Source organism: Callospermophilus lateralis, chromosome 7 (genome assembly GCF_048772815.1).
Source record: "Callospermophilus lateralis isolate mCalLat2 chromosome 7, mCalLat2.hap1, whole genome shotgun sequence".
In the NCBI taxonomy this organism is placed as follows: Eukaryota; Metazoa; Chordata; class Mammalia; order Rodentia; family Sciuridae; genus Callospermophilus; species Callospermophilus lateralis.
The window spans coordinates 64185686-64197998 of NC_135311.1; the positions used below are offsets into that span (position 1 = coordinate 64185686).

At 39.0% G+C, this 12313-nt stretch overlaps 1 protein-coding gene and 1 pseudogene across 6 annotated transcripts in view; one reads left to right on the forward strand and one right to left on the reverse strand.

The window, feature by feature from the left end:
* The window catches only part of LOC143405143 (glycogen debranching enzyme-like), an 82566-nt gene extending 71323 nt beyond the window's left edge, over positions 1–11243 (forward strand). For 3 of the 6 annotated variants that reach the window (XM_076863497.1, XM_076863502.1, XM_076863504.1), the window contains 2 exons: positions 5342–5405; positions 5875–11243. The gene's annotated coding sequence lies outside the window, so the exon portion shown is untranslated. The remainder of the gene's footprint in view (positions 1–5341; positions 5406–5874) is intronic. The other 3 variants (XM_077109911.1, XM_076863498.1, XM_076863499.1) reach the window with 3 other exon arrangements.
* Positions 8817–9239, reverse strand: LOC143405144 (COMM domain-containing protein 2 pseudogene; annotated as a pseudogene).
* Positions 11244–12313: the final 1070 nt, after the last annotated feature.

Here is a 12313-nt window from a genome sequence, read left to right on the forward strand (position 1 = left end):
CTCAATTTATTTACCTGGCAAATGCCATGATTTTATTCTTCTTTATGGTGAGTAATATTCCATGTGTATATATACCACATTTTCTTTATATGTTCATCTGTTGAAGGGCATCTGGGTTAGTTCCATAGCTTCACTATTGTGAATTGAGCTGCTGTAAACATTGGGGTGGCTATATAACTGTAGTATGCTGTTTTTCAGATCCTTTGCGTATATACAGAGGAGTGGAATAACTGGGTCCAATGGTGGTTCTATTCCAAGTTTGGTTGAAGTACTTTGTTTTCTCCTTTGATTTTATCTTTCACTCATAGGTTATTCAGAAATTCATTATTTAGTTTTCAAATGTTCATGAATTTTCCAGAGCTATTTCTATTATTGTTTTTAAAATTGTGACCATTGTAGTCAAGGAATATACTCTGTGTGACTCAAATCCTTATAAACTTATTAGTAGTTATGATTCAGAATTTTCTGTCTAGGTAATTCATCTGTTTTCAGTTGCAAAGAATATATATTCTGGGGCTGGGGATGTGGCTCAAGCGGTAGCATGCTTGCCTGGCATTCGTGCGGCCCGGGTTCGATCCTCAGCACCACATACAAACAAAGATGTTATGTCCGCTGAAAACTAAAAAATAAATATTAAAAAAATTCCCTCTCTTTCTCTCTCTTAAAAAAAAAAGAATATATATTATGCGATCCTTAGGTGGCATGTTCTATAAATGTCAGTTGGTTCAAGTTGGTTGATGTTCAAATTCCTTAAGGGATTTCCATCTCCTTGTTACTGATTTACTGACAAAGGAATATTGCAATCTCCTGCTGTTCTTGTTTCTGTGTGCTGTTGTATATGTTTTTGCTCCAGGTGTTTTGAAACACTATTATTAAGTATATAAACATTTATGAAATCCCTTCCTTATCACTGATACTTCTCTGCTCCAAGGTCTACTTTCTTTAATATTAATATAGCACTCCAGATTTCTTTTATTTGTTACCAACATATATTTTTCCATATTTATATTTTCAAACCATCTGTGCCTTCTCTGGCTCTGACATCCCCTGAACAGATGTTCTGAGACATAAATGCCCTTCCCATATAGTCTTGCACTCCATACTAGGCAACCTCTACATGCAAGTGCCTTCCTTACATCACTTGAATTCAGATTACTCTCAACCACCCCCACACCTGTTGTGACCTCCACCTCCTTCCTTATACCTCTTGAGTGCTGACATCTTGCTTTGAAGTACTTGTAATCTGTCTTAGTCAGCTTTCTCACTGCTGTGACCAAAAAGACCTGACAAGAACAGCAGAGAGGAGGAAAAGTTTATTTGCAGGCTCACTGTTTCAGAGGTCTTAGTCCATAGACAGCTGGCTCTATTCCTTGGGGCTCAGCTCCATTCCTTAGGGCTTGAGGTGAGGCTGAATATCAGGGCAATAGGGTGTGGTGGAGAAAAACAGTTCAAGACATCACAGCAGGAAGCAGAGAAAGAGATCTTCTCCTCAAGGACAAAATATATATCCCAAAGTCATATTCCCAGTGAACCACCTCCCCCAGGTGCACCCTCCCTGCCTACAGTTAACAGTTAGCCCTGTCAGGAGATTAATTCACTGATTGGGTTAAGACTGTCATAACCCAACCATTTCACCTGTAAATCTTACATTTTCTCACATGAGCTTTTGGAGAACACCTAATCTAAACCATAACACTATCCTTTCCTTCTTTTCTCCTCCTCTCTCTTATTGTACATACCCCCTTTGTTCTGCCTGCCTAATGAATTTAGGGATGAATTTTTCAGGAAAGGAGACTCCTTTATACTAGTGTGTGTATGTTTCATGTACTAGTGTCCACATTTAATTGTGAGCAGCATAGATTTATAATCTTATAATTTTAGTAATTTTATAACCTCATTTTGTTCCATAATATCAGTAGGACTTTGTTATGGCCAGTGCTGCCATAACAAAGCACCACAAACTGAGTGACTTCACAGAAGCTGTTAAACAACAGGATATTGTCTCAATTTCTCCAGTGAATAATCTGAAATCAAGGCATGGGCAGGGCCATTCTCTCTCTGAAGGTATTAGGGCTGTGACAGCAAACCTTCAGTCATCACTGAACATTCCTTTTGTGTGCATGTTGGTGTCCAAATTTCTCCTGTATAAGGATGCCAGTAATATTGGATTAGGGTCCACCTTACCCGAGTATAACCTCATCTTAATTAATCATATCTGCTAATAACTAATCATGAACGTGGATAATATAGTTCAACACTTACAGATTACCCAAGTATCCAACTTCAGAGATTTGGCATTTTGCTCTGAAATAACCTTAATATTTGGAGACATTTAAATAATTTTTCTATATTTTACATTTCTATTTGATAGATTTTTTTTAAGGAATATAATACCAGGCTAGGGTCATAGCTCAGTGGTAGAGTGCTTGTCTAGCACTTGTGAGGCACTGGGTTCATTCCTAACCACTACATAAAAATAAAAATAAATAAAGGTATATGTTCATGTACATATACCTTTGTTAAAAAATAAATATAATACCTAGCTTCTTTGATAATACCTATCAAAAATATCTCATATTCATCTAATGAAATTATTTTCCTATTTGGAATATTTCATATGTACAGAAGAATATGTGTAACACAGCTGAGTTCCAATGAAAAATAATGGCCACCAAATATGGCCAGTGAATGTCTTAGGAGAGGCAGTGATTCATTCTTTTTAGTTGCAGGGAAGTAATTTTTCTCTCCTCTGCACCGCCACACATTTGTTGGATTTGTCCACTCAGGAAATAATTAATCAACATTCATGTGTGTTTTGTGGAGCTTGCATTTGGACTGCACTTTTTAGTTTCCAGGATGATCTTTTTTTTTTCAGGGAAATTATTATAATTATTTATTTTATTTTATTTTATTTTATTATTATTAATCTCCTTTTTAGCTTCTCATTTTTTAAAATTTATTTTTATTGACTTTTTAAAAAATAAATGACAGTGGAATGCATTACAATTCTTATTATACATATACAGCATAATTTTTCATATCTCTGGTTGTATATAAAGCATGTTGACACCAATTCATGTCTTCGTACATGTACTTTGGGTAATGATGTCCATCACATTCCCCATCCTTGTTAATCCCTTGCCCCTTCCCTTTCCCTCCCACCCCTCTGCCCTATCTAGAATTCATCTCTTCCCAGTAAAAACTGATCTTACTGCATTCTTCCAACAGATCCTAAGGTAGGTAGGGCAGGAATTGTGAGTTTTTCTGTCATTTCCATTCTAGGAGGTGTCAGAACCAGCTTGGTATTCCTTAACCCTATCAGGAGCTGCAGGTATCTAAGGAGAGGCCTGGGCACTCTGCTTCCCTAGGAAGGCCTCACACTTCTCCGCTTCTCATTGTGGTCCACCCCTCTGTACTATAAACCCTCACCAAAGACCCTCAGATCACCTCTTGTTTTGCATTCTCCATGCCAGCCCCAGGACAACCAGAACTTTGGAAGGTCCCATTCCAGCTCATGGGCAGATCTCTTCCTGAGAAGTTGTCTCCATCAACCTCTCTCACTCTGATATGTGTCCTCTCTGCCTCAAAGAAACAGAATATAACAGCAAATGATGCACACACTCACCACTGACAGGCAGAGTTGGGGCTAGAGGCTGGGTCGATTGAGAGTCCTTGGGGGCGTTTCCAGGAAGGTCTCCTGGAGCAAGGTCCCTGAGCTGTGCCAATGGCAGATGTTACTTTACCATGCAAGACATGGCTTGCAGCCTTCTTGCTTAGGTAGCTGGATTATTCTTCCATTTTTATTTTTAGAGCCAGAGTAGAGATGATCAATGTAATTTCAATGCTCTGATCATAAACCTCCATGTTAATATTTCCCCTTTAAATTGAGTATTTATGAGTCCTTTAAGAACCACCTGGATATTCTATCTTGAGGTCCCAAAGTCATTTAGCTATAAATTATTGAACATTCTCTTAGACATTTTTCCTTGGTCTGGACTTGATTATTTCTAATGATCATAAATGCCGCTCTAACATTCCAGACATGCACTGTTAAAGTCACGCCATCAGCCAGAATTGAAGCAGGGTACCCAGTCACCCATGTGTCCCCAGCCCAGTGCTGAGAGGTGTAATGACCTTCACACCTTTTATTGTACAGGAGAGAGGGTGAGGAGGATGCTGTGTGAGGGGTCGGATCTCATTGGGTATCTCTGTCTTACCTTCTGGAAACATGTGCTGGCCTCTCACCGAACTCCGTGAGCAGTGCCTGGTGATAACTCTGAAGCCAGTTCCTTATAAACATATTTAAAAGTGGTATGTAGCATGGTCCCAAAAGCAATGTGGGCTCCTCCTTACCTTCAGAGGTCAGGACAGTTGAGTTTTGCCAGGCTGCCATGCAGCCGTCTCTACAACCTGGTGCGGCTCAGACTCACTCCTGTGCTGGAGCCAGGCCCAGGCTCTCATCCCTACTACTCCTGACACCTCCTGACAGGCCTGTCTTCACACAGCTCTTCTGGCAGACTGAGCAGCTGCAGATACTGGCGCTGAGTCCATCAGAAGGTGCAGGCTGCCAAAGCACAGTTACAGGGAGGCGAGAGGCAGGGCAACCTCTGACTGGGCTCTGACCTTTTCTGTTCTGAGCTCTATTCCAGAGCCAGTGACCTGACAGAGTAGCGGCCCAGGCAACCATCTTCTCCTCATGTGATCTCACAAACCAGAGATGCTTTTACTCCCTTAAAAACTCCTGGTGTATTTCTGAGCTTAATTTGCAAACATTTGTGTCTGGGGCTATGGGGGGCCTCCTGACCCAGCACTTGCAGCTCTTCACCTGGGTACCCGTCCAGTGCTGTCTAGTCAAGCTGCAGCTCTTGAAGGTTGTTTCCCACTCCCTGGATTATGCCTCCTCCATCCTAAGAAACTCAAATAAATCATCAGCCAGGAGGAGATGGGAAGTCCATAACAAGAAAGCAGAAAAGAGTGAAAGGAAGTCTTTAACCTCACCCTGCCTCCAGAAAAGGAGGAGGAATTGGAAGATTTGAACTGCAAGTTAGATTTAGAAACTTTTGCCCTTCTGTTTCTTTCCAAATAAAGTGTGATAATCTCCAAAAGAACTTTTATTGAAGTCATAATAACTAGGCTTTCTATAACTATGTCATGAATTAATGAAAGATTAAATTTTCAATTTGCTTTTAAATCATCATTAGGTTTATTAATATTAACATTACTCTGCTCATGAATACCTTTTAGATGGTTTGCTGTGACACTGTGAACTAAGGGGAAAAATGTTATTTGCTAATTACTTTAGGTGAAATTCAATAGATCCTCACTTTTTGTTTAAAAACAGATAAAATAAAACCAAGAAGATGTTCATGGGACTATACCAGCATTTTGGAAACCTGAAGACAGAGGTGAGTGCAACTGGCCCCATGGAACAACTCATGAGAAGTCTGTGGGTTCCATAGTAACCATCAATCCTGCTCTCTAGAAAAGCTGTGCCACCAACAGACATGGCACAAGGAACCAGAGAATGAGAAGCAAAGTTTCCTGAACAGTCCTCTGGGAGGAAAGGCACAGATCACCCATTGCTTTTATTGTAAAAAAAAAAAAAAAATTGGAGTAAGGGTACCAGGGATTGAAATCAGGGTCACTCAACCACTGAGCCACATTCCTGTCCTTTTTTGTATTTTATTTAGAGACAGGGTCTCACTGAGTTGCTTAGCATCTCACTTTTGCTGAGGTTGGCTTTAAACTCAGGATCCTTCTGCCTCAACCTCCTGAGCTGATGGGATTACAGGAATATGTCACCATGCCCATAATCACTCATTGATTTTAACCTTCTCTCAAGCCATCCAATGATTAACAAAGATTTTTCTGCAGCAAAGGGTTCCCAGGCTCTGCAAAGCTGGCATATCAAAGGACCAGGGGTTCCAGTCTGCTCACCATCACTACTTATCACAACCTACCTAATCACCAGCTTGAAATCGTGGGTCCCACCATACACCCCTGAGCATCTTCCCCTCTTGGTCTCCACACATCACAGTCAGCACATTTGCTTCCAAATGCCTCACCTTTCTCCAAAGCCACCAAGAAGGGCATCAAACTGCCTTGCGACTGCCAGTCTGTCCTCTTGCTCATCTGTCCTCTACCCTCTGCCCTGTACTCTTTGTACAAAGCAGATCTGGTTGTGCTCTTCACCTGCTTGAAACTAACTTTAAATCAGAGCTCAGACACCTGCAGCCTGAGAGCATCCTGTCCCGCACAGAGTCCCAGACCTGTACTGAGAACCCCTTGGTGAACCTTCAGATATGTCCTTTCCTAAACTCATTCTAAGGCCAATAAATGTGGATGTCTGGGGGTGAGATCCAGGCACTAAGAACTTCCCAGGTGACTCCAGGGACAGCCAAGATTCCACAGTTCTGTTTGCTGGTCAGATGACTGAAAAATGAGCACAGGTGTGGGAATGTGCCTCTCCTCAGCATGTGGCCTTTGTTTTCCTCTTCCACCCCCATCCACTGCCACCAGAAATCCATGCACATCATTGAAACATTGATTACTAATTTTCTCATGTTTCAAAAGATCTCAGATGGCAAAGATTCAATTGCCCATAACTCACATTGATAACACACTTACATTGTCCATACTGGCCTGCTTTTATTAAGTTTTTAGTTATTTCTCATAAACCTACCTTGAAAATTCAAGTGTAACAACTTTCATGAAAGTATACGCTTTCCCCTGCCTCCTTCCACCTTTAGGAGTCCTTATTCTCTCACATTCTTTGAAGTTTTATGGAAGCTGCTAGTATTCCTAACATTATATGTGTATGTGTATGTGTTTGTTTGTGTGTACAAATGCATATAAATGTATAGCATATAAGTGATCCTTTAATTTAACAAAAATATTCTGTTGAATGTATCTACATTCTGTGTAGTCTGGGAAGAGATAAGGAGAGAGAGAATGGGAGAGAGATTAGTTTTGATGTGTTGTTTCATATTATGGGAGCAGACAATCAGACATCCATGGCACTTGTCAGCAGGCCAGAAATTTAGGAAAAAGTAGATGTTGCAATCTCGAGTCAATTCCATAAGTTAGCAGGTTGAAAACTCAGATGAGTCTTCTATTTTGCTACCTTGAGAAGAATCCTTTCTGCTTCAGGAACCTCAGTTCTTGCACTTAAGGCCGTCAACTGATTAGATGAGGCCCACCTACACTATAAAGGGTGGCCTATGTTACTCAAAGTCAATGTCAATCACAGCTAAGAAGTATTTTTCCACATCTAGACTGATGCTTAACCAAACAACTGGGGACCATAACCTTGCCAGCTGGACACATAAAAATAGGCATCAAAGAGTGGTGGTCCTTAAACTCACCCACTGTGCTCACTGGTTTTGACTGGAGTCAGCCTGTGGATGTACCTGGTTGCATTGATCACTCTCCTGCTTATGCACTTTTGAGAGATCTCCAGGTTTTTGCTGCTCTGAACCTCATTGCTACGAGCCTTAGGCACAGGCCTCCCTTGTGTGGGACTGTACCTGGTATATGTGCAGGGAATGTGGCTGCTGGTCACAGGGCATATGAGAGGTGAGCCCAGGGATCACTACCAGCTCTCTTCCTAGAAGCAGCATCAGTTGCCACAAGTGTTGGTCACATGTGAGATGCCCTTGGTCTAGTCTCCTTGGAGGTGTCCAGGCACTTTCTCATGGTCTCTTAGCTGTTGGCAATAAAACCTTCAGAAGCTATTTCATTATGAGGTCTATATTTATTGTCATTGATAATGTTATATTCCTTTTCTGTGTTTGATAGTCATTTGTCTTCCTTTGTAAAATTTCTGGTCATATATTTTGGTCATTTTTAACTAGATTAATTATATTTTTCTTACCAATTTGTAGGTTATCTTTACATATTTTCAATTTTCAAGTGTGTTAGTTATATTGAAACCTCTATCAGTTATATTGAAAATATATTCTTAAATTTCAAAACATTTTTAGTTTAAGACATCTTTCTAGCCCAGATAATCAAGCATTGATTACATTATTCTTGTATCCATTATTTATAAATGTAAATGACAGTGTGTCTCTTAGTTGCTTTTGGTATATAGGAAAAATTAATCCTTGTGAAAATATTATTAACAATCACACAAAATTGAGTACTACTTAAGTCAATGAATCATAAGTCAAACTTCAGCAATATGGTAAAAAACTACTGACCTTTACATTCAAAGAAAAATTCATGAACTTCCTATAACAATATGGGCATATAATTTAAAAAAAACTCATACTCACTTTACATTATTCTGTAGCTAGTAACATCATGAGATGCTTTTAAAAGTCAGAAATATTGTACTATTTAGAAATACTCTGAATAGGAAAGAAATTAGCTGTAAATTTTATTCTCAAAATTGATCAATAAAGAGGAAAATACTAGTTAAGCAGACAAAAATGTACCAAAAACAGGGTATTGCTCATATATACAGAAGATATGAACAGTATAGATTTATTTCTAGTTGATTCAATCCTATTTACACATTTAAAATACAAAATTACATTTCAATCTGTCAAGAAGCTGACCACATTTAGCATCAGAAAAGGAACTTGACTTTAGCTTCTGATCATGACCTCAATATCGTGGAATAGGAAAAGGAATTTCATGGAATCTAGATGCATTTATCAACACCAATTAATAAAAGTTAATTCTGAAAAGTAATTCCTGAATGTCATCCATTCACAAATGAGTCAAAGGCATTAGGACCTTAACACTTGGTACCACTTGAAGTTGTGAACTACTCTCCTACAGTGGTTGGTTTTCATCTCGTCCAAGGATTGTTACAGTTGCTGAACTAAATGAAGTAGGGTGGCTGAGGCTTTCTGCTGAACTTTGTTGTTGTGGTCTCCATTCTGATTTAGGTGTAGTTTTATAGTCACTGCTGGCTTTATCTGTTGCCTGAGACTTCTGCTTGCAGGCTGTACATCTAGTCGCCACTCAAGGCTGTGATAACTGGGAAGGCTGGGTGCCAATTCACCCAGAATAGTCCTGATCTCTTTTCTGTTGTCCAGGTAAAGCTGAAGCAATAATTTGTTCAGTTCTTCAGAGAATCCCAGAACAAAAACAGAGTCTTGGAAACCCACTTCAGAAATCATGAGCTTGGAGCTCTCAGTGAGCAGGTAGGTCAACCCTTCCACACCATGCTGGACAGTGTTACTGCTCATGTTGAGCTTCCTGGCGGCACCCTCATAGACCTTGGGCATGGTCCCTTGCCTCAGGAACTCCACCCTGATCCACCCAAACTCCACCACCACTTTGGCAGGAAGGCCAGGTGCTCCTTATGCTCTTCCGACAAGTCCAGCAGCATCTTTGCTGGGCACCCTTTTCCACCCAGCAGCACCCTGGTCTTCCTGTTTAAGACATCTTTGGACATACAGATGTCTTTAATTTTTTAAAAAAATATTTTTAGTTATAGTTTGACACAATACTTTTATTTTATTTATTTATTTTTATATGGTACTGAGAATCAAACCCAGCACCTTGCACATGGTAGGCAAGCACTCCACCGCTGAGCTCCAGCCCCAGCCCCAGATGTTTTTAATTTTATGTGCTCAAATTATTAATCTTTTCTCATGTGATCATATGTTTTTATGTGTGCATTCTTAGGAAATATTTTATAAGATCAAGTTTTAAAAGCTACCCACAATATTTTCTACTAATCATTTTAAAATTTCCTTTTAAAATATTAACATGGTTAATATATCTAGAGTTAACAATACATATGGAATGATGTAGGAATGCAAGTGTGTATTTTATTTGTGGAATGTCAGTTCTCCAGTCCCTTTTGTTAAGTAATTCTCTTTTTTCCTACTTCTCTATGATGCCATCTCCATCATGAATCCAAGTTGTCCATGTGGACAGTTCTGTTTCTGGGATTCTTAAGAATGTGTTGATAAACTTGTGTTTTTATTGTATTGATACATGATTCTTGCTACATCGGTTGAGAATGTTTCCTTCCACTACAGAGTAAAAAGAAAAAATATAATCATAAGACATCCACTTGTATAGAAGGGTAATAATAGTAATCTGTCTGATATAGCTTTCCTTGGGAAGAATATATTTTGGACATAATTTCTTTTAATGAAAGAGTATCAGAACACTGCTTATAGAACCCACTCAACACTAAGTAATCACGAAGCAGAGACCTGTCCCCTACCAATGGACAGCTCTCTTTCTTTCATGACATCTATTCTTACCATATGAAAAGTCTTCCATGTAAAATAATTGCCACTTACTCAGTATTGTAGAGAGAGTTGTGAGAGACTCTGTGTCTAATAGAAGAAAAAATAGGCCTTAATCTTATTATGTGGGATTAGGCCCCAATTTCCTTAATAAGACTCTTAGTGTACAAGAATTAAAACCAAGAATCAATAAAAGGTATGGAATCAAACTAAAAAGTTTCTTTTCAGTAAAAGAAACAATCTGTGAGGTGAACAGAGAGCCTACATCCTGGGAGCAAATCTTTACCCCTCACATATCAGATAGTGCACAAATCTCTAGGGTACATAAAGAACACAAAAAGCTAAACACCAAAAAAACAAATAACCCAATCAACAAATGGGCTAAGGACCTGAACAGACACTTCTCAGAAGAGGATATACAATCAATCAATAAATATAAGAAAAATGCTCATCATCTCTAGCAATCAGAGAATTGCAAATCAAAACCACTCTAAGTTATCATCTCACTCCAGTCAGAATGGCAGCTATTATGAAGGCAAACAACAATAAGTGTTTGTGAGGATGTGGGGGAGAAGGTACACTCATACCTTGCTGGTGGGACTGGAAATTGGTGCAGCCAATATAGAAAACAGTGTGGAGGTATGGAACCACCATTTGACCCAGCTATTCCTGTCCTCGGACTATATCCAAAGGACTTAAAAACAGCATACTACAGGGACACAACTACATCAATGTTTATAGCAGCACAATTCACAATAGCTAAAGGAGGGAAATGCAGGGATGTGGGGATAAGAAATATAGTAGAATGAAATAGATGTGAGCCAACCTAGATGTCCTTCAGTGGATGAATGGATAAAAAAACGTGGCATATATACACAATGGAATTTTACTCAGTATTAAAAAAGAACAAACCATGGCATTTGCATGTAAATGGATGGCACTGGAGAAGATAATACTAAGTGAAGTTAGTCAATCCCCAAAAAACAAATACTGAATGTTTCCTCTGATAAAATAAGGTTGACTCGTGGTGGGGTTGGGAGGGAGAGCATGGGGGAAACAGGGTAAAGGGGTGAGAGAGAAAGGGAGGGGGCAGGGGATTAGCAAGGATGGTGAAATGTGATGTATGAAGACTTGAATTGGGTGTCAACATACTTTATATACAAAAAGAAATACAAAAATTGTGGTATATATGTGTATTAAGAATTGTAATTCTACAAAAAAAATATAGCATTACCTTAGGTAGAGGGAAGTGAAAGGAGGGGAAGGCAGGGGATATGGGGATAAGAAAGATAGTAGAATGAAACAGACATTATTACTTTATATATATGTGACTGTATGACCAATGTGAATCTACAATATGTACACTCAAAAAAGAGAAATTGTATCCCATCTACGTATGATTTATCAAAGTATAAAAGTGCATTCTACTGTCATGTATAACTAATTAAAACAAATTAAAAATTAAAAAAGAGAGAATTGTGGCTCTGACCAATAGCGTTGGCCCTGCATCTCCCAAAAGAGCAAGAGTGCATGGCTCTCAGAAAACTCCCTCTGCTGAGAAGCCTTGCTTCCCTTCAGTCTGGTCCTCACAACTAACCTCTTACACTGTTACCAAGAAAGCCTAATGTGTGCATGGGAGTGGGTATGTCATGAGGAATAGAACATTCCAACATTTAGATTGTATGTTGCTTCCACTCTGCATTCTTCTTGCTCACTACCCTAGTGTGTAATTTTGCAATGAATTTCCTTTCATTTTACTGAACATTTTTAAATTCTTCAAAGACTCTGTGATTCTAGAATGCTGTATTGTTTTGTGAGCCTCTGTGTTTTCATGCAAAATGGAATGTCTAATTGATAGGAGGTTGCTGTTACATCAAAGTAAAGTTTTGCACTTAATGTAATTTCTACATCTGCACCAGCATTTTACTATTTTAATCAGAACAACTTTATAATGACAATAGCTTAATTTATAATATAATAGCTTAATAGTTAATTGATAGGCCAGAACCACTCCAGGTTCCTCTTTAGATTTCATGGTGTTTTAGCCTCCAAAATACTTTTTTTTTTTGGCAGGGAGGATGTACTGGGGATTGAAT